The sequence below is a fragment of the Microcaecilia unicolor genome, chromosome 7, assembly GCF_901765095.1.
Source record: "Microcaecilia unicolor chromosome 7, aMicUni1.1, whole genome shotgun sequence".
In the NCBI taxonomy this organism is placed as follows: domain Eukaryota; kingdom Metazoa; phylum Chordata; class Amphibia; order Gymnophiona; family Siphonopidae; genus Microcaecilia; species Microcaecilia unicolor.
In genome coordinates, this window is record NC_044037.1 from 113,739,801 (window position 1) to 113,765,865 (window position 26,065).

At 44.8% G+C, this 26,065-nt stretch overlaps 1 protein-coding gene across 7 annotated transcripts in view; it reads left to right on the forward strand.

Annotated features, from left to right (window-relative positions):
* The first annotated feature begins 2,385 nt into the window (after positions 1 to 2,385).
* RNF112 (ring finger protein 112) overlaps positions 2,386 to 26,065 on the forward strand; it is a 196,990-nt gene continuing 173,310 nt past the window's right edge. For 4 of the 7 annotated variants that reach the window (XM_030210178.1, XM_030210177.1, XM_030210176.1 and 1 more), the window contains exon 1: positions 2,386 to 2,504. The gene's annotated coding sequence lies outside the window, so the exon portion shown is untranslated. Of the gene's footprint in view, positions 2,505 to 2,675; positions 2,845 to 24,568; positions 24,580 to 26,065 lie in introns of those variants that run through there. The other 3 variants (XM_030210180.1, XM_030210179.1, XM_030210181.1) reach the window with 2 other exon arrangements.

Consider the following 26,065-nt stretch of genomic DNA (forward strand, 5'->3'; position numbering starts at 1 on the left):
GGCTGTATGTAGCATACCATAAATCCTAAAGCAGAACATATGCTGCATCTGGTTTCAATTATTGCTCTATGTTCTTCTCTCACAGACATTCAGGCGCCCCTTGCCCATATTGCAGCACATTCAAGACATGGGGGGGAGGTTGCATTAATCAATCACTGTCAGCACTTCCTGCTGCTGTGAATTTTCAACTCTTTCCAAGTTATATTTCTTACAGATCTAGGCATAAGCATTTATACCAGCCACAGGGATAATGTAAGTGATCTCACCTCACCTTAAATGCAGGCATATTTTCTTCCACTTGCACTAGTTATTTTGTAAAGAAAAGTAGGTGCATACTCTTAGGTTAATCCAGGGGCGTAGCCACAGGTGAGCCTGGACAGGCCCAGGCCCAGCCACTTTTGCTCCAGGCCCGCCCAGCCTCTTCTGTCCACTCTTCCCGTCCGCATGGTCTGCTCACTTTTACTGCCCTGAAGCGCCGTTCTCCCTACAGCACCGGGGATTCCCATAGCCAGTCTTCTGCCAGCGCGCGTCATCGGGGCCTCTTCTCAGGCACGTCCCGCCTACTCTGCAACTTCCTGCGTCCCACCTTTGCGGAAAACAGGAAGTTGCAGAGTAGGCGGGACGCGCCTGAGAAGAGGCTCAGACAACGTGCGCTGGCAGAAGGCTGGCTATGGGAATCGCCGGTGCTGGAGGGAAAATGGCGCTTTAGGTCAGAGGGCAGGCGGGAGGGGGGGGGGGGAGGTGAGTGGTAGCGGGTGGAGAGGAAATGCGAGGCCTGTGCCCACCCAGTCCACCTCCAGGCCCATCTAAAAATTAAGCTCTGGCTACGCTACTGGGTTAATCCCTTTGTGTTGTCAATAACTGTATAATAAAGGGGTCCAATTATAGCCAAATATCAAAAATAGAACCCCAAAGACTGACTCAATAATCTCAAACATTCATTTAATGTGTAAAAAACGCTAGTAACCTTTGTTAAGGACCGCAGTGGTGACTCTTTTCAGATGAGGAACATGCCCCATGACTCACCTCATTGGTCCAATGTAGGTACTAGAATGCTTTTATTGACTTTAATAGCATTTTTATCTTTTTTTTTTTTTTAATGTTGAGAAGTCTTTATTGAATACTTAAAACCACAGCAATATTGCAAACAAGCAATGTGGAAGCACTAGTTGTGTATAATCTCTCATTATCATTACAATTAAATTAAAATATACCAAATCCTATTAACTGTGATCACACAGACATAAGGCCATCACATCAGGACATCCCACAGCACCTCAGTGAAGGAGCAAGGGAAATCATGTGCTCCTGCTACTTGCCTATCAAAAGCATCTGAATTCCTCTGTCACACCAAATTATGATCCAAAAAGTCTACCATCCGTCACCAAGTAGGCTGTGAAAGAACATATAAAGTGTTCTTACCAAATTACACTCATTTCACCACCTCTTCTCACACTATTAAGTGACATACTTTACATTTAGGGGCCTGTGACATGGTAGACACAGTGATGACAGAGTTACCAGTTCCAGGAGGGAGACTTCTTGGCTACTGGTTTTAACCTTACATTCCAAAGCAATGAGGTGTTTGTAGTCCCTGATTCTATCCATTGAAATCAGTGCTGCATATCCCATAATGCAACAAGATGAGGTTAACAGAAATCTAGGACCAGCCAAGAAGTCTCCCTCCTGGAATGGGTAACTTGGCAGCTCTGTGATGACATGAAAAAAGACCATCCAACCTACCCAGACAAAGCTGCCAAGTTGCCCATTCCAGGAGGAAGGCTTTTTTTTGGCCAGTCCTGGATTTCTGTCAACTTCATCACAGTGCATTATGGGACTTGCAGCACTGATTTTATTTTCAATGAATAAAATCATACTTACTATACTGCTTCGAAATGTAAGTTTAAAACCTGGACTGGCCAAATAGTCTCTCTCTCCTGGAAGGGGTAACTTGGTAACTCTGCCCAGATATTCTGTTCACACTTCTAAGGATACATCCCAGCTGTTAGCTATAGTACAGCTATTTCCAAGATTTCCTCTTATCTAGGGAAAGGCTTCTGCCATTTATTCCATGATGTACACGATGCCATAAAGCAAATTAACATAGCCATGTCTGTATAAGATGTTTTATAAATACTGATATTTCTTTAGGGAATAAAACGAAAATTGTTTAAAATGCTTTTGGGAATGGTAAAAGAACATCCTAACTGTAGGCTGCTTGTCTACACATCCCTGCTAGAGCTCACGAGACTAAAGTCTGAATATTGGTCTCATAGAACGCTTTTGAACGGCAGGAAGCACTGCACTGGTGGTAACTATCTTCCCACAGCAGCAGCTACAGTACTCTCTGCTCAGAGTCACATAAGATGGCTGGGCGGGGCCAGACAGAGAAAAACAGCGTGTAGACAAATCGATAGAAAATGGTTTTACTTTCATTTCTCTTAAAAGATACAGGTCTGCAAACCAGCGGAGGCGCTAGGTGTTTATGGAATCTCGTAACGTTTGTAAGTAGCTTTGCAGAGCTGTGTTCTCTTCATCTAGTTAGTACCAAAAAAAAACCCCCTTCTATATGTGTATTTTAATTTTAACCAACTTTTATATTGTTTTGTTAAAGTATGAGCAAATGTTTATTTCAATAAAGTTTCCTGAATCTGAATCTATGAGAAAGGCCAGAGGCAGCTAGGCAACAAAGGACTTCACAAGTTTATTTTTCTCCCTCCGCTGGGTCTGAACGCTGCAGAGTTGGATAGCTACGGCATTTGAACATCCTTCTAAGTGGGTTCAGAAATCGGATGGTTTGCCCTTTTCATGTTTAAACTGCTACAGTGATGTGAGCCCAGAAAGGTAACTAACAGAACAGACACTTGGCCTAATGGTTAGTGCAGCAGCCTGAGTGGAACTTGGTTCTATTCCCTGCTATAGCTCCTTGGGAGTCACTCTGTGTAAGTTAACGTAACCCTCTTTGCCCCAGGAACAAAATAAGTACTCGTATATAATATGTAAACTGCTATGATTGTAACCGCATAAAGGCAGTATATCAAATCTCCCTTCTTCCTCCCTCCCTCCCTCAGATGCATTTTGGAATTATATTTTAAAATATATTTCTGTTAATTTTCAGAGACATTTCATGTGCTCAAAAAGCAGGAGAAATGTCTATAGGTACTTTGTACTTGGGAAAGTGAACACTGTAGTGCAGGTAACTGATTTATGTACCTAGGCCAGTGGTTCCCAAACCTAGTCCTGGAGGCACCCCAGCCAGTCAGATTTTAAGGATATCCATAATGAATATTCATGAGATGTGCATGCAAATCTCTCTCAGGTCTTAATCTGCTGTCATTTACTATGTTACAAGTACCTGGCAAGATCCCAAAGGAGTAAAGCAGGTTTTATGCTGATTATCCTAGAAATAAGTACTAGATTTTCTTAAGTCCATCTTAATAATGGCTTATGGACTTTTCGGAAATTATCCAAACCTTTTTAAAAATCTTGCTAAGCTAACTGCTTTTACCACAGTTTCTGGCAATGGATTACATGTTGTGTGAATAAATATTTTCTCAGGTTTGTTTTAAATGTACTACTTAGTAGCTTCATTGAATGCGCACTAGGCCTAGTAATTTTGGAAAGGGTAAAAGAATGATTGATGTCTACCGGTTCTACTCCACTCATTATTTTATAGGCCTCTATCGTATCTTCCCTCAGCCATCTCTTCTCCAAGCTGAAGAGCCCTAGTCGCTTTAGCATTTACTCATAGGGAAATTGTCTCATCCCCTTTATCATTTTCGTCACCCTTCGCTGTACCTTTTTCTAATTCCCACTGTATCTTTTTTGAGATGTGGTGACCAGAATTGCACACAGTATTCGAGGTGCGGTCACACTATGGGGTGATACAAAGCCATTCTAACATTCTCATTTTTCTTTTCCATTCCTTTCCTAATATTTGATTTGCCTTTTTAGCTGCCACTGCACACTGAGCAGAGGGTTTCAAAGTATCATCAACGATGATGCCTAGATCCTTTTCCTGGCTGGTGATTCCTAATGTGGAACCTTGCATCATCATGTAGCTATAATTTGAGATCCTCTTTATCACATGCATCACTTTGCACTTGTTCACATTAAACGTAATCTGCCATTGGGGTGTCCAGTCTCCCAGTCTTGTAAGGTCCTCTTGCAATTTTTCACAATCCTCTTGTGATTTAACAACTTTGAATAACTTTGTGTCATCAGCAAAGTTAATTACTTCACTAGTTATTCCCATCTCTAGATCATTTATAAATATGTTAAAAAGCAGTGGTCCCAGTACAGATCCCAGGGGAATTCCACTGTGTACCATTCTCCATTGCAAATACTGACCATTTAACTCTACTCTCTGTTTTCTATAATCTTTTAACCAGTTCTTAATCCACACTAGGATATCACCTCCTATCCCATGACTTTCTAATTTCTTCAGGAGTTGTCCATGAGGTGTTTTGTCAAATGCCTTTTGAAAATCCAGATACACAATATTGACCTGCTCACCTTCATCCACATGTTTATTCACCCCTTCAAAGAAATGTAGTAGATTGGTGAGGTATTTATTTATTTATTTGTTTTGTGAGATTATTTATTTATTTTTTTCTATTAGGTTGTAAGCTCTTTGAGCAGGGACTGTCTTTTTTCTATGTTTGTGCAGCGCTGCGTACGCCTTGTAGCGCTATAGAAATGCTAAATAGTAGTAGTAGGTAAGATTTCCTTTGACTAAATCCACGTTGGCTCTGTCTCAATCCATGCTTTTTTTATATGCTCTGTAATTTTGTTGTTTATAATGGTGTCTACCATTTTGCTTAGAACTGATGTCAGACTCACTGGTCTATAATTTCTCGGATCACCTCTGGAATCCATTTAAAAAATTGGCATTACATTGGACACCCTCCAATCTTCAATTACCATGCTTGATTTTAATGATAGATTGCATATTACTAACCATAGCTCTTCTAGTTCATTTTTCAGTACTCTGGGATGTATACCATCCAGTCCAGTTGATTTGCTACTCTTCAATTTGTTAAATTGCCCTATTACATCTTCTAGGTTTACAGAGATTTGTTTCAGTTTCTCTGACTCATCAGCATTTAATATAATTTCCTGCACTGATATCTCCAACATCTTCCTTGGTAAAGACCAAAGCAAAGAATTCTTTTAATCTCTCTACTATGGCCTTGTCTTCCCTTAGTGCCCCTTTTACCTTGGTCCAACTGATTCTTTTTCTGACTTCTTGCTTCTTATATACTAAAGTTTTTACTGTGTGCTTTTTGCCTTCATTTTCAATGTCTCTCTTTGCTTTACTTGGGGCTTAAAATGTGGAGCTATGGAGTCCAGATCGCCAAAAAGGTCTTCCTACGTTTGTGGGACCCTCTTGCGTCCAGAGCCTCCCAGGTAGCCAGAAGATGCACCTGATTTCTCCAGTGTCAATACTGGATGATCTGGTAATGTCCAATATTGTAGGATAACTTTCCGGGCCATCAGGGTCAATTTTTGGAACAAGAGGATAGCATATCTAAACATATTAGAAAAGGCCTGAGATGTATCAAGTAGAAATTGTTCCACTGTCCCACCTATGTCACAATCCAATAAAAGAGTAAAAAATCTCCTGACTTGCTCCCCAAAATTTTTAACTTTAGGACACATCCAGAAGGCATGAAAAAGGTATGGAGGGAATATCTACATTTAGAACAATCAGGCTCCCTATGTGCTCCCACATGAACCAATTGTGCTTTGGTTATATATGCCCGAAGCAATACCCTCTATCCACATTCCCTTAATCTCGCATCTGTAGTCAACAGGGGGATGCTCCTGAGCGTGGCCGCAACATCCCAACCCCCCAGGGAAACCCCCAAGTCCTCTGCCCATCTATTCCTTAATAAGGAGAAGTCCCTGTCTGTCCCCCCCCCCCCCAATAAGGGCCTTACGTAATCTGGATACAGAGAATCCTAAATCTTACACCCCTTGAAAAAAATCCCGAACCCGGGATCACAACTGGTTGCCCAATACAGACCTATCAAAGGTGGACATGTAATGTTTAATCTGTGCATAAGCAAAACGATTACCCCAAGTGGGACCCACCTGATCCTGTATAGTCTCAAATTTAAGTAACTCACCTCCCTCAGTAGTAAATGCTCCAGAAGAGAAATTCCCCATTGTTCCCATAAGTACATAAGTAATGCCACACTGGGAAAAGACCAAGGGTCCATCGAGCCCAGCATCCTGTCCACGACAGCGGCCAATCCAGGCCAAGGGCACCTGGCAAGCTTCCCAAACGTACAAACATTCTATACATTTGATTCCTGGAATTGTGGATTTTTCCCAAGTCCATTTAGTAGTGGTTTATGGACTTGTCCTTTAGGAAACTGTCTAACCCCTTTTTAAACTCTGACAAGCTAACCGCCTTCACCACGTTTTCCGGCAATGAATTACAGAGTTTAATTATGTGTTGGGTGAAGAAAGATTTTCTCCAATTTGTTTTAAATTTACTACACTGCATGCCCCCTAGTCCTAGTATTTTTGGAAAGCGTGAAGAGACGCTTCACATCCACCTGTTCCACTCCACTCATTATTTTATATACCTCTATCATGTCTCCCCTCAGCCGTCTCTTCTCCAAGCTGAAAAGCCCCTAGCCTCCTTAGTCTTTCTTCATAGGGAAAACGTCCCATCCCCGCTATCATTTTAGTTTCTCTTCGCGGCACCTTTTCCAATTCTACTATATCTTTCTTGAGATGTGGCGACCAGAATTGAACACAATACTCAAGGTGCGGTCGCACCATGGAGCGATACAATGGCATTATAACATCCTCACACCTGTTTTCCACACCTTTCCTACTAATTCCCAACATTCTATTCGCTTTCCTAGCCGCAGCAGCACAATGAGCAGAAGGTTTCAGTGTATTATCGACGACGACACCCAGATCCCTTTCTTGGTCCGTAACTCCTAACGTGGAACCGCTATAATTCGGGTTCTTTTTTTCCCACATGCATCACCTTGCACTTGCTCACATTAAGCGTCATCTGCCATTTAGCCACCCAGTCTCTTAAGGTCCTTCTGTAATTTTTCACAATCCTGTCACGATTTAACGACTTTGAATAACTTTTGTGTCATCAGCAAATTTTCCTCGCTAGTTACTAACATCTCTAACTCATTTATAAATACAGTGGTGGAAATAAGTATTTGATCCCTTGCTGATTTTGTAAGTTTGCCCACTGACAAAGACATGAGCAGCCCATAATTGAAGGGTAGGTTATTGGTAACAGTGAGAGATAGCACATCACAAATTAAATCCGGAAAATCACATTGTGGAAAGTATATGAATTTATTTGCATTCTGCAGAGGGAAATAAGTATTTGATCCCCCACCAACCAGTAAGAGATCTGGCCCCTACAGACCAGGTAGATGCTCCAAATCAACTCATTACCTGCATGACAGACAGCTGTCGGCAATGGTCACCTGTATGAAAGACACCTGTCCACAGACTCAGTGAATCAGTCAGACTCTAACCTCTACAAAATGGCCAAGAGCAAGGAGCTGTCTAAGGATGTCAGGGACAAGATCATACACCTGCACAAGGCTGGAATGGGCTACAAAACCATCAGTAAGACGCTGGGCGAGAAGGAGACAACTGTTGGTGCCATAGTAAGAAAATGGAAGAAGTACAAAATGACTGTCAATCGACAAAGATCTGGGGCTCCATGCAAAATCTCACCTCGTGGGGTATCCTTGATCATGAGGAAGGTTAGAAATCAGCCTACAACTACAAGGGGGGAACTTGTCAATGATCTCAAGGCAGCTGGGACCACTGTCACCACGAAAACCATTGGTAACACATTACGACATAACGGATTGCAATCCTGCAGTGCCCGCAAGGTCCCCCTGCTCCGGAAGGCACATGTGACGGCCCGTCTGAAGTATGCCAGTGAACACCTGGATGATGCCGAGAGTGATTGGGAGAAGGTGCTGTGGTCAGATGAGACAAAAATTGAGCTCTTTGGCATGAACTCAACTCGCCGTGTTTGGAGGAAGAGAAATGCTGCCTATGACCCAAAGAACACCGTCCCCACTGTCAAGCATGGAGGTGGAAATGTTATGTTTTGGGGGTGTTTCTCTGCTAAGGGCACAGGACTACTTCACCGCATCAATGGGAGAATGGATGGGGCCATGTACCGTACAATTCTGAGTGACAACCTCCTTCCCTCCGCCAGGGCCTTAAAAATGGGTCGTGGCTGGGTCTTCCAGCACGACAATGACCCAAAACATACAGCCAAGGCAACAAAGGAGTGGCTCAGGAAGAAGCACATTAGGGTCATGGAGTGGCCTAGCCAGTCACCAGACCTTAATCCCATTGAAAACTTATGGAGGGAGCTGAAGCTGCGAGTTGCCAAGCGACAGCCCAGAACTCTTAATGATTTAGAGATGATCTGCAAAGAGGAGTGGACCAAAATTCCTCCTGACATGTGTGCAAACCTCATCATCAACTACAGAAGACGTCTGACCGCTGTGCTTGCCAACAAGGGTTTTGCCACCAAGTATTAGGTCTTGTTTGCCAGAGGGATTAAATACTTATTTCCCTCTGCAGAATGCAAATAAATTCATATACTTTCCACAATGTGATTTTCCGGATTTAATTTGTGATGTGCTATCTCTCACTGTTACCAATAACCTACCCTTCAATTATGGGCTGCTCATGTCTTTGTCAGTGGGCAAACTTACAAAATCAGCAAGGGATCAAATACTTATTTCCACCACTGTATATAATGATGCATTCCAGTGTCTCCCCCTCTCTCCATCTTTATCTCTGCTCTCTCTGTTCCCCATCCATATCCATCTTCTGCTTTCCAGAATCTATTTGACTTTTTTCTCTCTTCATGCCCATCATCATTCCCTCTGACTCCCTATCTCTGCTGTCCATAACCTCCCCTCTGTGTCCCTGTCCCTATTCACCCCCCCCCCACCCATACCTGAAAAGTAGGATTTTTTTTTTTTATTTGTACCCCGCACTTTTTCCCACTCATGGCAGGCTCAATGCGGCAGGCAATGGAGGGTTGTGACTTGCCCAGAGTCACAAGGAGCTGCCTGGGCCGGGAATCGAACTCAGTTCCTCAGTTCCCCAGGACCAAAGTCCACCACCCTAAGCACTAGGCCACTCCTCCACTCCGGCCTCAAAGCAACATTGCCCTAATAGACAGATGATCGGATGTAGATGCACTGCCCCTCAATTTACCCACTAACACCTTCCACGTCTCTCGCAAAGGTCCAAGCAGAACACTCTTCTTCACATGTCCGGGTATTTGAATTTTTGTAAGATGTAACAGCGAGTAAAAGTGATAGGGAGCATAATACACTCTTTCTAGATCCACCGATGTGTAGACTTGGTTTGGACAGACAGTCTCTCAAGTGTCGCAGTAAACACTCCTGATTATATTGTTTTAAATCAGGGAGTCCCATACCTCCCTGTTTCCAAGAACCAGCATAATATCCATTCTAATTTTAGGCTTTATGCCTGCCCAGCAGAAATGGATTAACAACCTATATATACCAGTTAGATCTTAGAGGCAGGCTCTGAAGAACGTATAACCATTGGGGAAATTGGACCATTTGCACAAGGCTTAACTCTCCCCAGCAGTGACAATGGGAGATCTTTCCAGCATTCCATCTAACGCCGGGTGGCCTCCATAAAGACCGAGATGTTAAGACTGTATAAGACCCGTACATCCATTGCCAATCAAATACCCAAATATTTAAATGAGTCGTTTGCCCATCTTAAGGGGAAGTCTGGGCCCCACGAATTTTGTACCTGAGGAGATGATGGCAGGGCCTCCGACTTCTCTAAATTGAGGCAGAACTCTGCATAGTCCCCATATTCCCGAAATGTGTCTAATAATGCCCGGAAGGAGTCCCTCGGTTTCCCAAGATGGACTAACAAATCATTGTTGAAAGCCGCCACTTTAAACCTATGGGGTTCAATTCAGATGCCCCGGATATCGGGAGTGGGTCATTAGACCTATCATTAGACCTAAGGAGAGGGTCTAATGATAGCACAAAAAGAAGAGGGGAAAGGGGGCAGCCCTGCCTAGTCCCCCGAAGCACAGGAAAAGACTGAGACTCCTGCCCATTGACTGATACCCTTGCCCGAGGTGCAGAGTACAACGCCTTCATGACCGAAACAAAGTGACCCGTGAAACCATAGGCCTTTAATGAAGCAAAAAGGAATTCCCAGTGCACCCGGTCCAAAGGCCTTCTCGGCGTCAAAACTAATAAGAATGGATGGAAAATCCTTCAGACGTCGATACTCTGAAGTGGTCAGTATTATACGCAAATTCTTGGCTACAGAGCGCCCTCCCACAAAGCCCACTTGCGACTCATGCAGAAGATCAGGTAAAACCCGTGCCAACGATTTGCTGTTATTTTCGCAAAGAGCTTAACCTCATAATTCAGAAGGGATATGGGACAGTTAGACCCGGCCTTGTAGGGTCCTTTCTTGGCTTTAGAAGGACTATAATCTGAGCCATATCAAGAGATGGGGGAATCATGTCCTCGTCCACGCACTTATTAAATAGATTAGTGAGAGGGGGTTCTACTTCCGTACCCATCAGCTTATAGAACTGTACCCTAAAGCCGTCCACCCCAGGAGCGTAAAGTAGAGGACTCCAATCTATCGCTTAAGGCCACTTCATCCTCTGAAATCGGGGTATTCAAATGGTCTCTCGCCTTCTGGCCAAGGGAGGGCAAAGTTACAGTATTTAAGTATAATTCTCCCAGAAGACCCACATCAGGGGGCGAGGCATAGAGACACCGATAGTAATTATGAAAAATCTCAATCATCATTGGAGTGAGCACTATGTCCATTGTTGTCACGAAGCGTGAGAATACTCTGTTGGCTCCCTCTAGGTTGAACCAACCGCGTCAACAAACGACCTGTTTTATTACCATGTCTATATAACCTATAGCGGTAGTACATTTGCGATTTAAGGGCTCGCTGATGGAGAAGTGTATTCAGCGCCATTTGAAAGTCTAACAGTTGTTGATGGTTTTCCCCCGCATTGGAGATCCCATAACGCTGCTGGGCACGCCTAAGCAAGGCTCCAAACCTTAATATTTCTCTGTCCCGGGTTGTCCGGATATTATGGGAGTAACTTATAATTTCCCCCCGGAGTACTGCTTTAGCTGTTTCCCAGTATAGCACTGGATTTACCTCCATGCTCCGCGTTTGTTGCCTTATAGGTTTTCCAACAACCCAAAATCCTCTCTTTCAATATTGGATCTTTATACAAATCAAAGGGGAATATCCAACTGCCACAATGAGATTCATTAAGCCCTAAGGCCCAATCCATCCATACCCATACGTGATCAGATGATCCTATGTCCGTTTTCCTCACCCGACCAAACTCCCCAAATAATTTATACGTGCTTGGGTAGAGTTCGCCCGAGATAGATGAGTATAATTTTTATCTGAGGATGGAGCTCCCTCCATACATCAGCAAGATCCAGTAAACGACTCAGCCTGAGCAAGTCTTTATTGGCATAATAGGGTGAGTGGTGTCCCGGTAATGACACCTTCCTCCTTTTTTAATACATCGAGTATATCTGTTCTGGGCTTCCAGGATGGTATTTTTGAATAGCACCTATGCCTTATGTAAATTTTTGACCTTTGCAGCTGCTCCTCTAAGTTTTTTTTTTTTTACTATTCTACTACTACTACTTATTTCTATAGCGCTACAAGGCAAACGCAGTGCTGTACACCATACACAAAAAAGACAGTCCCTGCTCAAAGAGCTTACAATCTAGATAAGACAGGCAGACAGAACAATTAAGGGTAAGGGAATAAAGAGGTGAGGATAAAAGGACAGGGCAAGTGAGGGTTAGGAGTCAAAAGCAGTGGTAAAGAGGTGGGCTTTAAGTTTGGACTTGAAAACGGCCAAAGAAAGGGCTAGACGTACAGCTTCGGGAAGTCTATTCCAGGCGTGAGGTGCAGCAAGATAAAAGGAACGAAGTCTGGAATTAGCAGAAGAGGAGAAGGGGACAGATAAGAGAGATTTATCAACAGAACGGAGTACCCGAGGAGGAGCGTAGGGAGAGACAAGAGTGGAGAGGTACTGGGGAACGGCAGAGTGAATGCACTTATAATTCTCATTTTTATCATAGTCTCCTTTTTGAAAGTTAAATGCTAATGTATTGGATTTCCTCTATGTACTTATTCCAGAGATTATATCAAATCTGATCATGTTAAGATAGCTGTTAACAAGTGGCCCCAGTATCATTTCCTCCTGCACCAGATCATGCGCTTCACTAAGGACTAGGTCTAGAATTGTTCTCCAAGTTGTTGGTTCCTGAACCAGCTGCTCCATAAAGCAGTCCTTGATTTCATCAAGGAACTTTACTTCCCTAGCATGCCCTGATATTAAATTTACCAAATCAATATCGGGGTAATTGAAGTCACTCATTATTATTGTTACCCAGTTTGTTAGCCTCCCTAATTTCTGATAACATTTCTGCATCTGTTCATCCTGGCTAGGTGGAAGGTAGTACACTCCTATCACTATTCTATTCCCCTTTACACATGGAATTTTTATCCATAGAGATTCTAAGATGTATTTTGTGTCCTGCAGAATTTTTAGTCTATTCAATTCAAGGCCCTTTTAATGCAACCTCTCCACCAATTTGGTCCTCCCCCATCACTGCGGTATAATTAGACTCACTCTGGACAGAACTTCTTCATGAAGGTAGCTCTTCCCTCATTATTCAATACCTCTCTTTTAGTATTAATAAAAAAAAAAAAAACAATCAAGAGCATTTTCATAATATACCACTGCATTCCACAAAACAAAAGGAGCAAGTTCCCACAAACCATTTTCTCTTGATCTAATCAAAAGGAAAAAGATTTTAAATGCTCCCAGGTTTCAACATAATTAAGGTTTACATGATTTCTGTTTTGTTGACTCTTTACTAGGTGAAAAAAAATCTCACTGTCAATACAACGCCTGCTAGGGTGTCCCTATAACCAGCCCCTCCAAATGACACAATGATTATGATTTATAACAAATTACTACTCTAACCGATAAAAGGTTATTCTGTTGTGATAGTTCCTCTGTTTACGTCCGTATGATGTAAAAGCAGGCATGTTTCTAAATATAACTGAGATAAAATAACAATGAACAACGAAAGTGTGGATGCAGCAGTTGATAGCTTCCTGAGTGTACCAATATGGTGGCTGCTGGGGGAACTGGCTTCTGCCTTCTGACCTTGTTCTTTCTCCAACCTTCTTGGCAAGTTCCCTGGAGTCCTGCAGAGCTTGCCTGTCCTTCACTATTAAAAATGTGATAGTGAATCAGCACCGCCCCCCCCCCCGGCAGAAAATATTTATTCACTTAACTTGTAATTAAACTCTGGAATTTGTTGCCAGAGAATGTGATAAAAGCTGCTAGCTTAGTAGGGTTAAAAAAAGGTTTGGATAATTTCCTAAAAGAAAAGTCCATAAGCCATTATTAAGATGGGCTTAGGAAAATCCACTGCTTATTTCTAGGATACACAAATAGGGGTAGACACCGTGTGTTGAATGTAATGTGAAAATGTTGGCTAATGAAGGCGTCTCATATCCACATGGAAGTCTATGTAAATGAACTTCCTTAACGGCTAAGTAGCCGATATACGGTTATAATCATGGACCACCTCCAACCAACCAGCAGTGCCAAATATTATTACTATTTGAAAACCTGAGAGTAAAAAAAGTTTCTGTAATCTATTTACTATGAAATTTATGCTCAGGTCAATAAAAATATATATCAATGCGCACTGCTGTTCACCAAATAAACATTGTAACAAAAATAGACATATAATGCAAAAATTCCACTTATCTTGATGGTTCAAATCAAAAAGGCCATCTACTGGGGCCCGAAAGCATCAAATTTCAAAAAAGATTTCGTCCATCAAACTGCTGATAACTCCGGTGACATTTTTGAAATTTGATGCTTTCGGGCCCCAGTAGATGGCCTTTTTGATTTGAACCATCAAGATAAGTGGAATTTTTGCATTATATGTCTATTTTTGTTACAATGTTTATTTGGTGAACAGCAGTGCGCATTGATATATATTTTTATTGACCTGAGCATAAATTTCATAGTAAATAGATTACAGAGACTTTTTTTACTCTCAGGTTTTCAAATAGTAATAATATTTGGCACTGCTGGTTGGTTGGAGGTGGTCCATGATTATAACCGTATATCGGCTACTTAGCCGTTAAGGAAGTTCATTTACATAGACTTCCATGTGGATATGAGACGCCTTCATTAGCCAACATTTTCACATTACGTTCAACACACGGTGTCTACCCCTATTTGTGTATTGTCTACAAAATATTTTTAGACACTTGTAAGCCTTTTTTTGTTTTTGATATTATTTCTAGGATAAGCAGCATAAAATCTGTTTTTATTGTTCTGGGATTGTACCAGGTACTTGTGACCTAGATAGGCCACTGTTGGAAACAGGATACTGGACTTGATGTACCTTCGGTCTGTCCCAGTTTGGCAACACTTATGTTCTATACTTGGAGGGGAGCAGTGATGGCCACCCCATGCTTGCAAAGTCTACGTGAAATTATTTGCTAGAGCTCCAGAAACTCAGCAAGGATCACAGTTTGAAACCTCAGATATTACATTCTGAGTGGGAGAACATGTTTTAGCAATTCAGGGCACAGGAGCATGCACTCATACTAAACCACTGTGTTCTGGCCTGCCTGTACGATATTGCTCCTATGTCCAAGGAACATTCAGCTCAGGGAGCCAAATTGAGACCTGGAAGTTTTACCAAGAGCAAAGAGGAGAGCAAGGATTCAGCAAGTAAGCAGAAGAAAAGCCAGGGAGCCAAACAGGAAAACACACAAAACATAGTAACATAGTAGATGACGGCAGAAAAAGACCTGCACGGTCCATCTAGTCTGCCCACGATAAACTCATATGTGTATACCTTACCTTGATTTGTACCTGTCTTTTTCAGGGCACAGACCGTATAAGTCTGTGCAGCAGTATTTCCCGCCTCCCAACCACCAGTCCCGCCTCCCATCACCGGCTCCGGCAAAAACCCCATATAAGTCTGCCCTCCCCCATCCTAGCCTCTCAACCACCAACCCCTCTTCCCCCCGCCACCCAATTTCAGCTAAGCTTCTGTGGATCCATTCCTTCTGCACAGGATTCCTTTATGCCTGTCCCACGCATGCTTGAATTCCGTTACCGTTTTCATCTCCACCACCTCCCGCGGGAGGGCATTCCAAGCGTTCACCACCCTCTCCGTGAAGAAATACTTCCTGACATCTTTCCTGAGTCTGCCCCCCTTCAATCTCATTTCATGTCCTCTCGTTCTACCGCCTTCCCATCTCCGGAAAAGATTCGTTTGCGGATTAATACCTTTCAAATATTTGAACGTCTGTATCATATCACCCCTGTTCCTCCTTTCCTCCAGAGTATACATGTTCAGGTCAGCAAGTCTCTCTTCATACGTCTTGGAACGCAACTCCCATACCATCCTCGTAGCTTTTCTTTGTACCGCTTCCATTTTTTTAACATCCTTCACAAGGTACGGCCTCCAAAACTGAACACAATACTCCAGGTGGGGCCTCACCAACGTCTTATACAGGGGCATTAAAACCTCCTTTTTTCTGCTGGTCACACCTCTCTCTATACAGCCTAGCAACCTTCTCGCTACGGCCACCGCCTTGTCGCACTGTTTCATCACCTTTAGGTCCTCAGATACTATCACCCCAAGATCCCTCTCCCCGTCCGTGTCTATCAGGCTCTCCCCACCTAACACATACGCCTCTCTTGGATTTCTACTCCCTAAGTGCATCACTTTGCATTTCTTCGCATTGAATTTTAATTGCCAAATGTTAGACCATTTTTCCAGCTTCTTCAGATCTTTTTTCATGTTTTCCACTCCCTCCGGGGTGTCCACTCTGTTGCAAATCTTGGTGTCATCCGCAAAAAGGCAAACTTTACCTTGTAACCCTTCGGCAATGTCACTCACAAATATATTGAACAGAATGGGCCCCAGCACCGATCCCTGAGGCACTCCACTACTCACCTTTCCCTCCTCCGAGCGAACTCCATTCACTACCACCCTCTGGCGTCTGCCCGTCAACCAGTTCCTAATCCAGTTCACCACTTCGGGTCCTATCTTCAGCCCTTCTAGTTTATTCAAGAGCCTCCTGTGGGGAACCGTGTCGAAAGCCTTGCTGAAATCTAAGTAGATGACGTCCATAGCACGTCCTTGATTTAATTCTCCCGTCACCCAGTCAAAGAATTCAATGAGATTCGTTTGGCACGACTTCCCTTTGGTGAAACCATGTTGTCTCGGATCTTGCAACTTATTGGCTTCCAGGAAATTCACTATCCTTTCCTTCAGCATGGCTTCCATTACTTTTCCAATAACTGAAGTGAGGCTTACCGGCCTGTAGTTTCCAGCTTCTTCCCTATCCCCACTTTTGTGAAGAGGGACCACCTCCGCCGTTCTCCAATCCCTCGGAACCTCTCCCGTCTCCAAGGATTTATTAAACAAATCTTTAAGAGGACCCGCCAGAACCTCTCTGAGTTCCCTCAGTATTCTGGGGTGGATCCCGTCCGGCCCCATGGCTTTGTCCACCTTTAGCTTTCCAAGTTGTTCATATACACTCTCTTCCGTGAACGGTGCTCTATCCACTTCGTTTTCAGGTGTACTTTTGCCAGTCCCTCTCGGTCCTTCCCCAGGATTTTCTTCAGTAAAAACAGAACAAAAGTATCTATTTAGCAAATTGGCTTTTTCTTCATCATTTTCTACATAGCGTTTTGCTGTATCTTTTAGTCTCACAATCCCCTTTTTAGTCTTTCTCCTTTCACTAATATACCTGAAGAAGTTTTTGTCTCCCCTCCTTACATTTCTAGCCATTTGTTCTTCCGCTTGCGCCTTCGCCAGACGTACCTCTCTCTTGGCTTCTTTCAGTTTCATCCGGTATTCCTCCCCGCGTTCCTCTACTTGAGATTTTTTGTATTTCTGGAACGCTAACTCTTTAGCCTTTATTTTCTCAGCCACTTGCTTTGAAAACCATATCGGTTTCCTTTTTCTCTTGCTTTTATTTACCCTCCTTACATAAAGGTCTGTGGCCCTGTTTATTACTTCTTTTAGCCTGGACCACTGTCCTTCCACTTCTCGTATGTCCTCCCAGCCCATCAGCTCGCTTGAAATCCAGGACTTTGAGTTTAGAGTGGCCGCCATCCACATGAGCCGTTACATCAAAACAAACCGTTTGATGGTCACTGTTTCCCAGGTATGCCCCTTCTCTTCCTACCTATACTACTACTTATCATTTCTAAAGCGCTACTAGACGTACCCCTCCAATTCTGCCAATGATCTGCCACCTCTTCCTTCTGTTGTTGTGCTACTTCTTTATTGCTAATACAAGCCAGGGTTACTGCAACTTAACTCTACAATTCTCAAGCATATAAATCGAGAGCCTATTGTTTACAATTAAAATATATTAAATATTCAAATGTCAAAAAAATTTCAAATTGTGAAGAAAACATTTTTTATGTGAAAAGAGATATTCTCAGAGGTTTGTACTCACCCAAGCGGACAACCCACTTGCGTAGGCTGTTTTAGATCAGTGCTACTTCTTTAGGCTCACATAGCCCAATGCCCCCACCATTTCTACCTCCTGTGGGATACAATGGAGTGATAATATTATTTTTCATTTTTCTGAGAAATGAGAACAATGCTACTCTCCATTCCCTCTCAGTTCAATCCCTCACCCATCTCAGTAGCAAAGCTGCCAAGAGAAAGTATATTTTAAAAGGGAGATTTTCAGTTTATGGTGTTCCATGCTTCCACAACCTCCTTTCCCCATCTTTCTAATGCAGTGATAACATGCTGCCTGAGCCAGCACTAGATCCTTCCATTTGTGCATCCTGCCTTTGCGTAAACAAAGTTGGGTCAGAGGGGTGGGATGTGCAGAGGGAAGAATCTGGCACCATCTAAGGCAGCATGTTATCGCTGCAGGGGCCGCAGAACAAATCATGTTTGATGGACCATATTGGGGAGAGGGAGAAGAGAAAGCAGTGCTAGATTTGGGGGGGGGGGTGTCGCACTCATTGGGGGGGGGGGGGGGCTTTTCACTCTCAGCTGTTTCTGTCCCGGAGTTGTTTTTCAGGCTTCCCTCCATGGACTGAGCTAAGCTGCCCACTATGACGTCACAGTGAGCCGTTGAGCATTATTTTTTAGGTAACCTGCGCCGGAGGACTGTTTCCCATGGTGGGGTTTTGGTAGATTTTTAGTTGTAATTGTTTTAACAGGTCTTAGGATGTCTTTGTTTCCAGTTGTAATAGGGTAGGGTAGAAATGGTCACCTTGCCTCAGTGTCTGTCATTTTAAAAGGGAGCCTTTACGACATCGCCCCAGCATGTGGCTTGTTTATTCATTGCTAGGTCGGTTAAAAATAATTTATCTTGCAGGATTTATTGACTTCTGAGAAGTTTGATATCTTGTTTATCATTGAATCGTGGCTTTTAGACATGGATGTCATGATGATTAATCAATTGACACCTGGGTTTTCAGCATTCTCTAAACAGAGAATCAAGAAGGGAGGTAGTTTATTGGTGGTGTCTAGAACGCAGCTTAACTTTAAGTTGCTTGAGTTTAATATTTTTTTCTTCAATTGAAGCTTGTTGATATCTTCAACTTTGTTCAATTTGGTTTTAATATGTAGTCCACCTGGCAATTTGCAGTTGAAAGCTTCTTTAATTGAAGGGCTGATTTGTTACAATCTCAACCCAATGAATAACATTTTATTAGGTCATTTTAATCTTCATTATGATAGATGAGGATTTGTTTATTGCTGATTTTGATCATACTTTATCCTGTTTGGGTTGGTATCGGGTGGTTTCTGGCCGGACTCATTCTTCTGGTCATACTTTTAGGTGTATGTTTTTTAGGTTAGGAGTTTCTTCCTTTTTCTGATATCTCAGTTTTGAAAGAGAAAGTACCTTGGTCAGATAATTGTTTTTACTTTGCAGTGGCTTGTGACCTCTTCTTGTAGTACCTTCTAATCAGACATTTGTGTCTCATTTCACATTTGATGCTGTTAAAGGATATTTGTTGTCTGCAGTTGACGGATTTGGATTCTTATTCAGCTACAGAAGTAATGGAATAATGGCATACATTATTGAATATACTTGATTATAATTGCCCTGTGAAGACCGTAAGTGGAGATCTAATTCTGCTCCTTGGTTCTCTGATGTTATTAGACAGGCTAGGCAAGAATTAAGAAAGAAGGAACGATTGTGGAGGAAAGAGAGCTCTGATTCTAGGTTGCACAAATAAGTCTGAGTGCATTGAAAATGAGCCACATAGTAATGTATGGAAGTTTGTAAGTTCCATATGGCAAAGGGGCGGGGAAACCCGTATCGAAACAAGATGGACGTCCATCTTTCGTTTTGATAATACGGTTGGGGATGCCCAAATCCTGAAATTTAGGTCGTCCTTAGAGATGGTCGTTTCTAATTTTCAGCAATAATGGAAACCAAGGATGCCCATCTCAGAAACGACCAAATGCAAGCCTTTTGGTTGTGGGAGGAGCCAGCATTCGTAGTGCACTGGTCCCCCTGACATGCCAGGACACCAACCGGGCACCCTAGAGGGCACTGCAGTGGACTTCAGAAATTGCTCCCAGGTACATACCTCCCTTACCTTGTGTGCTGAGCCCACCCCAAACCCCCTACCCACTACTGTACACCACTACCGTAGCCTTTACGGGTGAAGGGGGGGCACCTAGATGTGGGTACAGTGGGTTTGTCGTGGGTTTTGGGGGGCTCACATTTACCAGCACAAGTGTAACAGGTAGGGGGGGATGGGCCTGGGTCCACCTGCCTGAAGTGCACTGCACCCACTAAAACTGCTCCAGGGACCTGCATACTGCTGTGATGGACCTGAGTATGACATTTGAGGCTGGCATAGAGGCTTGCACAAAATATTTTTAAAGATATTTTTTGAGGGTGGGAGGGGGTTGGTGACCACTGGGGGAGTAAGGGTAGGTGATCCCCAATTCCCTTCGGTGGTCATCTGGTCAGTTCAGGCACCTTTTTGTGATTTGGTCATAAGAAAAACAGGACCAGGTAAAGTCGTCCAAGCGCTCATCAGGGATGCTTTTTTTCCCCATTATGGGTCGAGGACACCCATGTGTTAGGCACGCCCAATTCCCGCCTTCGCTAAGCCTCTGACACGCCCCTGTGAACTTTGGTCGTCCCCCTGATGGAAGGCAGTTTGGGACGCCCAAAATTGGCTTTTGATTATGCCGATTTGGGCAACCCTGTGAGAAGGACGCCCATCTTGTGATTTGTGTCGAAAGATGGGCGTCCTTCTCTTTCAAAAATAAGCCTGATAGTGTATTAGATGTTTCTCAGTTTGGTTTTAGGCCAAAATATGCAACTGAAGTGCTTCTGATTTCTGTGTTAGATTCTATTCGGGCTGGTTTTGAAAGAGGAATTGAGTACCTCATGTGACTCTCTATTTCTGCTGCATTTAATACTGTACACCATGGAATCCTTTTGAATCGCTTAAGTCTTGGGCATTAGTGGAAAAGTGGTACTTTGGTTTCCTCTCTCAGACAGCTTAGGGTTCATCAGGGTTTTAAGTGTTCAGAATGGGTTGATTTAACTCATCTGTACCCCAAAGCTCAGCATTATCAGCTGGGTCATTCCATGCCAAGTGGTCTAAACCTTCCCACCATCATGTTTCCAATGTTGTTCAAATGTTATCTGTTGCGCGAGTCAGGTGTTAAATGAAGATTCCCAAAATTTGAGGTCTCTAACTGCAATAGTTGCAGATCTAGACCTCCTTTTCTGAAAGGTTGTCAGTCCATGAGTGTGCGACATTTACCAAAATGCCATTTTTGGGGTCTAATAAAATCCAAACACATTTATAATTCAAATCCTGTACAGTTTTTGATGCTAATTCCGATGAAATACATTTTAACATTGTGGATGCAAAATCCAGTCAAACAAGTTGACTCAAAGTGTGCATCAAAATTGGTCGCGACTCATCGGAACATATTTGGACCAATATTCAGACCGCAACAACTTCTTGCAAACAAAGATACGGACTTGAAATTTTGAACAAGCATTATGCTTGTGCTGGACATAATACTGCCAGATTTGCAAGTAACCAGCATCTATAACCGCCCTGCAGGATCTCTTCAAAGTTGGCACTGTCAGCGCAAATGGTAAAATGTACCAAAGTTCAAAGCCAATTATTAAAAAAGAGTCTGCCTGAATCAGCTTGTGAACAGTGTCATCTGAAAGAGAAAATTGTGCTGTACAACACTGATATGTCTTTGTTTTGCGGCACCGGTGTCGACCATCACGCAGGTGGAGTCGACGTCGATGGGGGAAGCTTTGTCCCCGCCAGCGCGGGAGTCCACCGCTCGGCGCCATCATCGAGGACGTGGTTCCTCGCAGCCGAGACGGGCCCGGTTGAGGTCTGAGCTGAGAGAGCTCATGTCCAACACCGAGAAGGAGGCCTCGTGGGGGGAGGAGGAGGATCCCAGATATTTCTCCTCAGAGGAGTCTGTGGGCCTTCCCTCTGACCCTACACCTTCACCGGAGAGGAAGCTCTCGCCTCCTGAGAGCCTCTCCTTTGCCTCCTTTGTCAGGGATATGTCTATCTGCATTCCCTTTCCCGTGGTTACTGTGGATGAGCCGAGGGCGGAGATGCTCGAAGTCCTCGACTATCCATCACCACCTAGAGAGTCTTCCACGGTGCCGTTGCACAATGTCCTTAAGGAGACACTGCTTCGGAACTGGCTGAAGCCATTATCTAATCCCACCATCCCCAAGAAAGCAGAGTCCCAATACAGGATCCACTCAGACCCAGAGTTGATGCGGCCTCATGACTCGGCGGTCGTGGACTCCATGCTCTGTTGAGAGCAGATCATGGAGTTCGAGGGATACCGCCTCGGCGCCCCCTGGGCGGGAGTCTCGCACTCTGGACTCGTTTGGGAGGAAGGCCTACCAATCTTCCATGCTCGTGACCCGCATCCAATCATACCAGCTCTACACGAGCATTCACATGCGGAACAATGTGAGGCAACTGGCGGACCTGGTCGACAAGCTCCCCCCTGGAGCAGTCCAGGCCTTTTCAGGAGGTGGTCAGGCAGCTGAAGGCGTGCAGAAAGTTCCTGTCCAGGGGTATCTATGACACCTGTGATATGGCATCTCGAGCTGCGGCCCAAGGTATAGTGATGCGCAGACTCTCATGGCTGTGTGCCTCTGACCTGGACAGCCGCATCCAGTAGCGACTGGCGGATGTCCCTTGCCGGGGGGATAACATTTTCAGCGAGAAGGTCGAGCAGTTGGTGGACCAACTACACCAGCGGGAAACCGCCCTCGTAGTTGGTGGACCAACTACACCAGCGGGAAACCGCTCTCGACAAGCTGTCCCACCGGGCGCCTTCAGCATCCACCTCTGCAGGTGGACGTTTTTCCTGGGCCCGGAAGGCTGCACCCTACGCCTACAGCAAGCGCAGGTACACCCAGCTGGCCCGAAGGCCTCCTCAGGCACAGGGACAGTCCCAGCGCGCTCGTTCTCGTCAACAGCGTGCGCCTAAGCAGCCCCCTGCGCCTCCCCAGCAAAAGCCGGGGATGGGCTTTTGACTGGATCCATGGGATCATAGCCGCCATGAAAGTATCCGTACCGGACGACCTGCCAGTCGGGGAGAGGTTGAAAGTTTTTCACCAAAGGTGGCCTCTCATAACCTCCGACCAGTGGGTTCTCCAAATAGTGCGGTGCGGATACACCCTGAATTTGGTCTCCGCCAAATTGCCCACCGGGAGCCCAATCCTTCAGCTCCCATCACAAGCAGGTACTTGCAGAGGAACTCTCCGCCCTTCTCAGCGCCAATGCGGTCGAGCCCGTGCCACCCGGGCAGGAAGGGCAGGGATTCTATTCCAGGTACTTCCTTGTGGAAAAGAAAACAGGGGGGATGCGCCCCATCCTAGACCTGAGAGGCCTGAACAAATATCTGGTCCGAGAAAAGTTCAGGATGCTTTCCTTGGGCACCCTTCTACCCATGATTCAGAAAGACGATTGGCTATGTTCCTTGGATTTAAAGGATGCTTACACTCACATCCCGATACTGCCAGCTCACAGACAGTATGTCCGATTCCGTCTGGGGACACAGCACTTTCAGTATCGTGTGCTGCCCTTTGGACTCGCCTCTGCACCACGGGTGTTCACGAAGTGTCTCGTGGTGGTTGCGGCGTATCTACGCAAGCTGGGGGTGCACGTGTTCCCGTATCTTGACGATTGGCTGGTGAAGAGCACCTCAGAGGCAGGAGCTCTTCGGTCCATGCAGTGCACTATTCACCTTCTGTAGCTGCTGGGGTTTGTGATAAATTACCCAAAGTCCCATCTCCAACCAGTCCAATCTCTGGAATTCATAGGAGCTCTGCTGAATTCTCAGACGGCTCAGGCCTATCTTCCCGAGGCGAGAGCTCAGAATCTTCTCTCGCTTCCCAGACCAGAGCGTCTCAGCAGATCACAGCTCGGCAGATGTTGAGACTCCTGGGCCATATGGCCTCTACGGTCCATGGTTCATCTTCACATGAGATCTGCTCAATGGACCCTAGCTTCCCAGTGGTGCCATGCCACCGGGAATCTAGAGGATGTCATCCGCCTGTCCGTCAGTTGCCGCAATTCGCTGCACTGGTGGACGATTCGGACCAATCTGACCCTGGGACGTTGTATTGCTTCGGTATTGCAGCCTGCTCACTCACCACAGTCTGCTCACAGAATAAAATACTACAGATTCTTTTAGATTCATATTGGGTAAATGAAACTCTTTATTTGCACTTTAATTGGAGAGTGTATAAGTCATTATTGTTACTGCATCACAATGATTAAGAAATACACACACTAATCTAGTACATTACTAAAGGAAAGCTATAGAAAAGTAAAAATAAGAAAGATATTTATATATATACATACATCATCATCACTGGTCAGGAATTACATCATTCAGGCCCTTATCTCATCAGCTGGGAGGCCCGTTGCAGCGAAAGCCTGAAGCGTCCAGACCAGGAACAAGTCTTTTCTGCACGATGCGTCCACCCACAGAATGAGCCCCAAGGCTCTGCTGCAAAAAGCCCCCTTTTTAAGCTAAAACTTATACAGAAATGTGCATGGGGATGCCGTCATACTCTCTCGGTTCAAGAAAACAAACCACTGGCCAGGTGAATTATTTACCAAACCTCAAGAGTACCCGCCCCCCTTCTGCACAAGCTGGCTTCAGGGACATACATTGTTCTTAAGAGGTGCCTTATCTCCTGCACCTCCCTTCTGTCCAAGCTAGCTTCAGGGACATACATTGTTCTTAGAGAGGTGCCTTATCTCATTCCTTCCAGCCTGTTCTTTGAGATATGCCAGGAAAGTCACTTTTGGGTCAAAGACAGGGGATTTAAAAAAATGTATTATCGATTAAAGCAAAACTGAAAAGCAATTTTTAAATATTTTCCATCAGACGTCCATTCCAAATTCCGCAGCCCACAAAGGTGCTGACGACGGATGCCTTTCGCCTGGGGTGGGGAGCTCATGTCGATAGGCTCCACAGCCAAGGGGTGTGGTCCCTCCAGGAACAAGATCTTCAGATCAACCTCCTGGAGCTCCGAGTAGTCTGGAACGCACTGAAGGCCTTCAGGGATCGGCTGTCCTACCAAATCATCCAAATTCGGACAGACAATCAGGTTGCAATGTATTATATCAACAAGCAGGGGGGCACCGGATCTCGCCCCCTGTGTCAGGAAGCAGTCAGGATGTGGCGTTGGGCTTGCCAGTTCGGCATGCTTCTCCAAGCCACATACCTGGCAGGCGTAAACAACAGTCTGGTCGACAGGCTGAGCAAAGTCATGCAACCGCACAAGTGGTCGCTCCATTCCAGAGTGGTACGCAAGATCTTCCGAGAGTGGGGCACCCCCTCGGTGGACCTTTTTGCCTCTCAGACCAACCACAAGCTGCCTCTGTTCTGTTCCAGACTACAGGCGCACAGCAGACTGGCGTCGGATGCCTTTCTCCTCCATTGGGGGAACGGCCTCCTGTATGCTTATCCTCCCATACCTTTGGTGGGGAAGACCTTGCTGAAGCTCAAGCAAGACCACGGCACCATGATTCTGATAGCGCCTTTTTGGCCCCGTCAGATTTGGTTCCCTCTACTTCTGGAGTTGTCCTCTGAAGAACCGTGGAGATTGGAGTGTTTTCCGACTCTCAATTCGCAGAACGACGGAGTGCTTCTGCATCCCCAACCTTCAGTCTCTGGCTCTCACGGCCTGGATGTTGAGGACATAGATTTTGCTTCGTTGGGTTTGTCTGAGGGTGTCTCCCGTGTCTTGCTTGCCTCTAGAAAGGATTCCACTAAAAAGAGTTACTTTTTCAAGTGGAGGAGTTTTGTCATCTGGTGTGAGAGCAAGGCACTAGAACCTCGTTCTTGCCCTGCACAGAACCTGCTTGAATACCTTCTGCACTTATCAGAGTCTGGTCTCAAGACCAACTCCGTAAGGAATCACCTTAGTGCGATTAGTGCTTACCATTATCGTGTAGAGGGTAAAGCCATCTCAGGAGAGCCTTTAGTCGTTCGATTCATGAGAGGCTTGCTTTTGTCAAGGCCCCCTGTCAAGCCTCCTGCAGTGTCATGGGATCTCAATGTCGTCCTCACTCAGCTGATGAAACCTCCTTTTGAGCCACTGAATTCATGCCATCTGAAGTACTTGACCTGGAAGGTCATTTTCTTGGTGGCAGTTACTTCAGCTCGTAGAGTCAGTGAGCTTCAAGCCCTGGTAGCTCATGCTCCTTATACCAAATTTCATCATAACAGAGTAGTACTCCGCACTCACCCTAAGTTCCTGCCAAAGGTGGTGTCGGAGTTCCATCTTAACCAGTCAATTGTCTTGCCAACATTCTTTCCCAGACCGCATACCCGCCCTGCTGAACGTCAGTTGCACACATTGGACTGCAAGCGAGTGTTGGCCTTCTATCTGGAGCGGA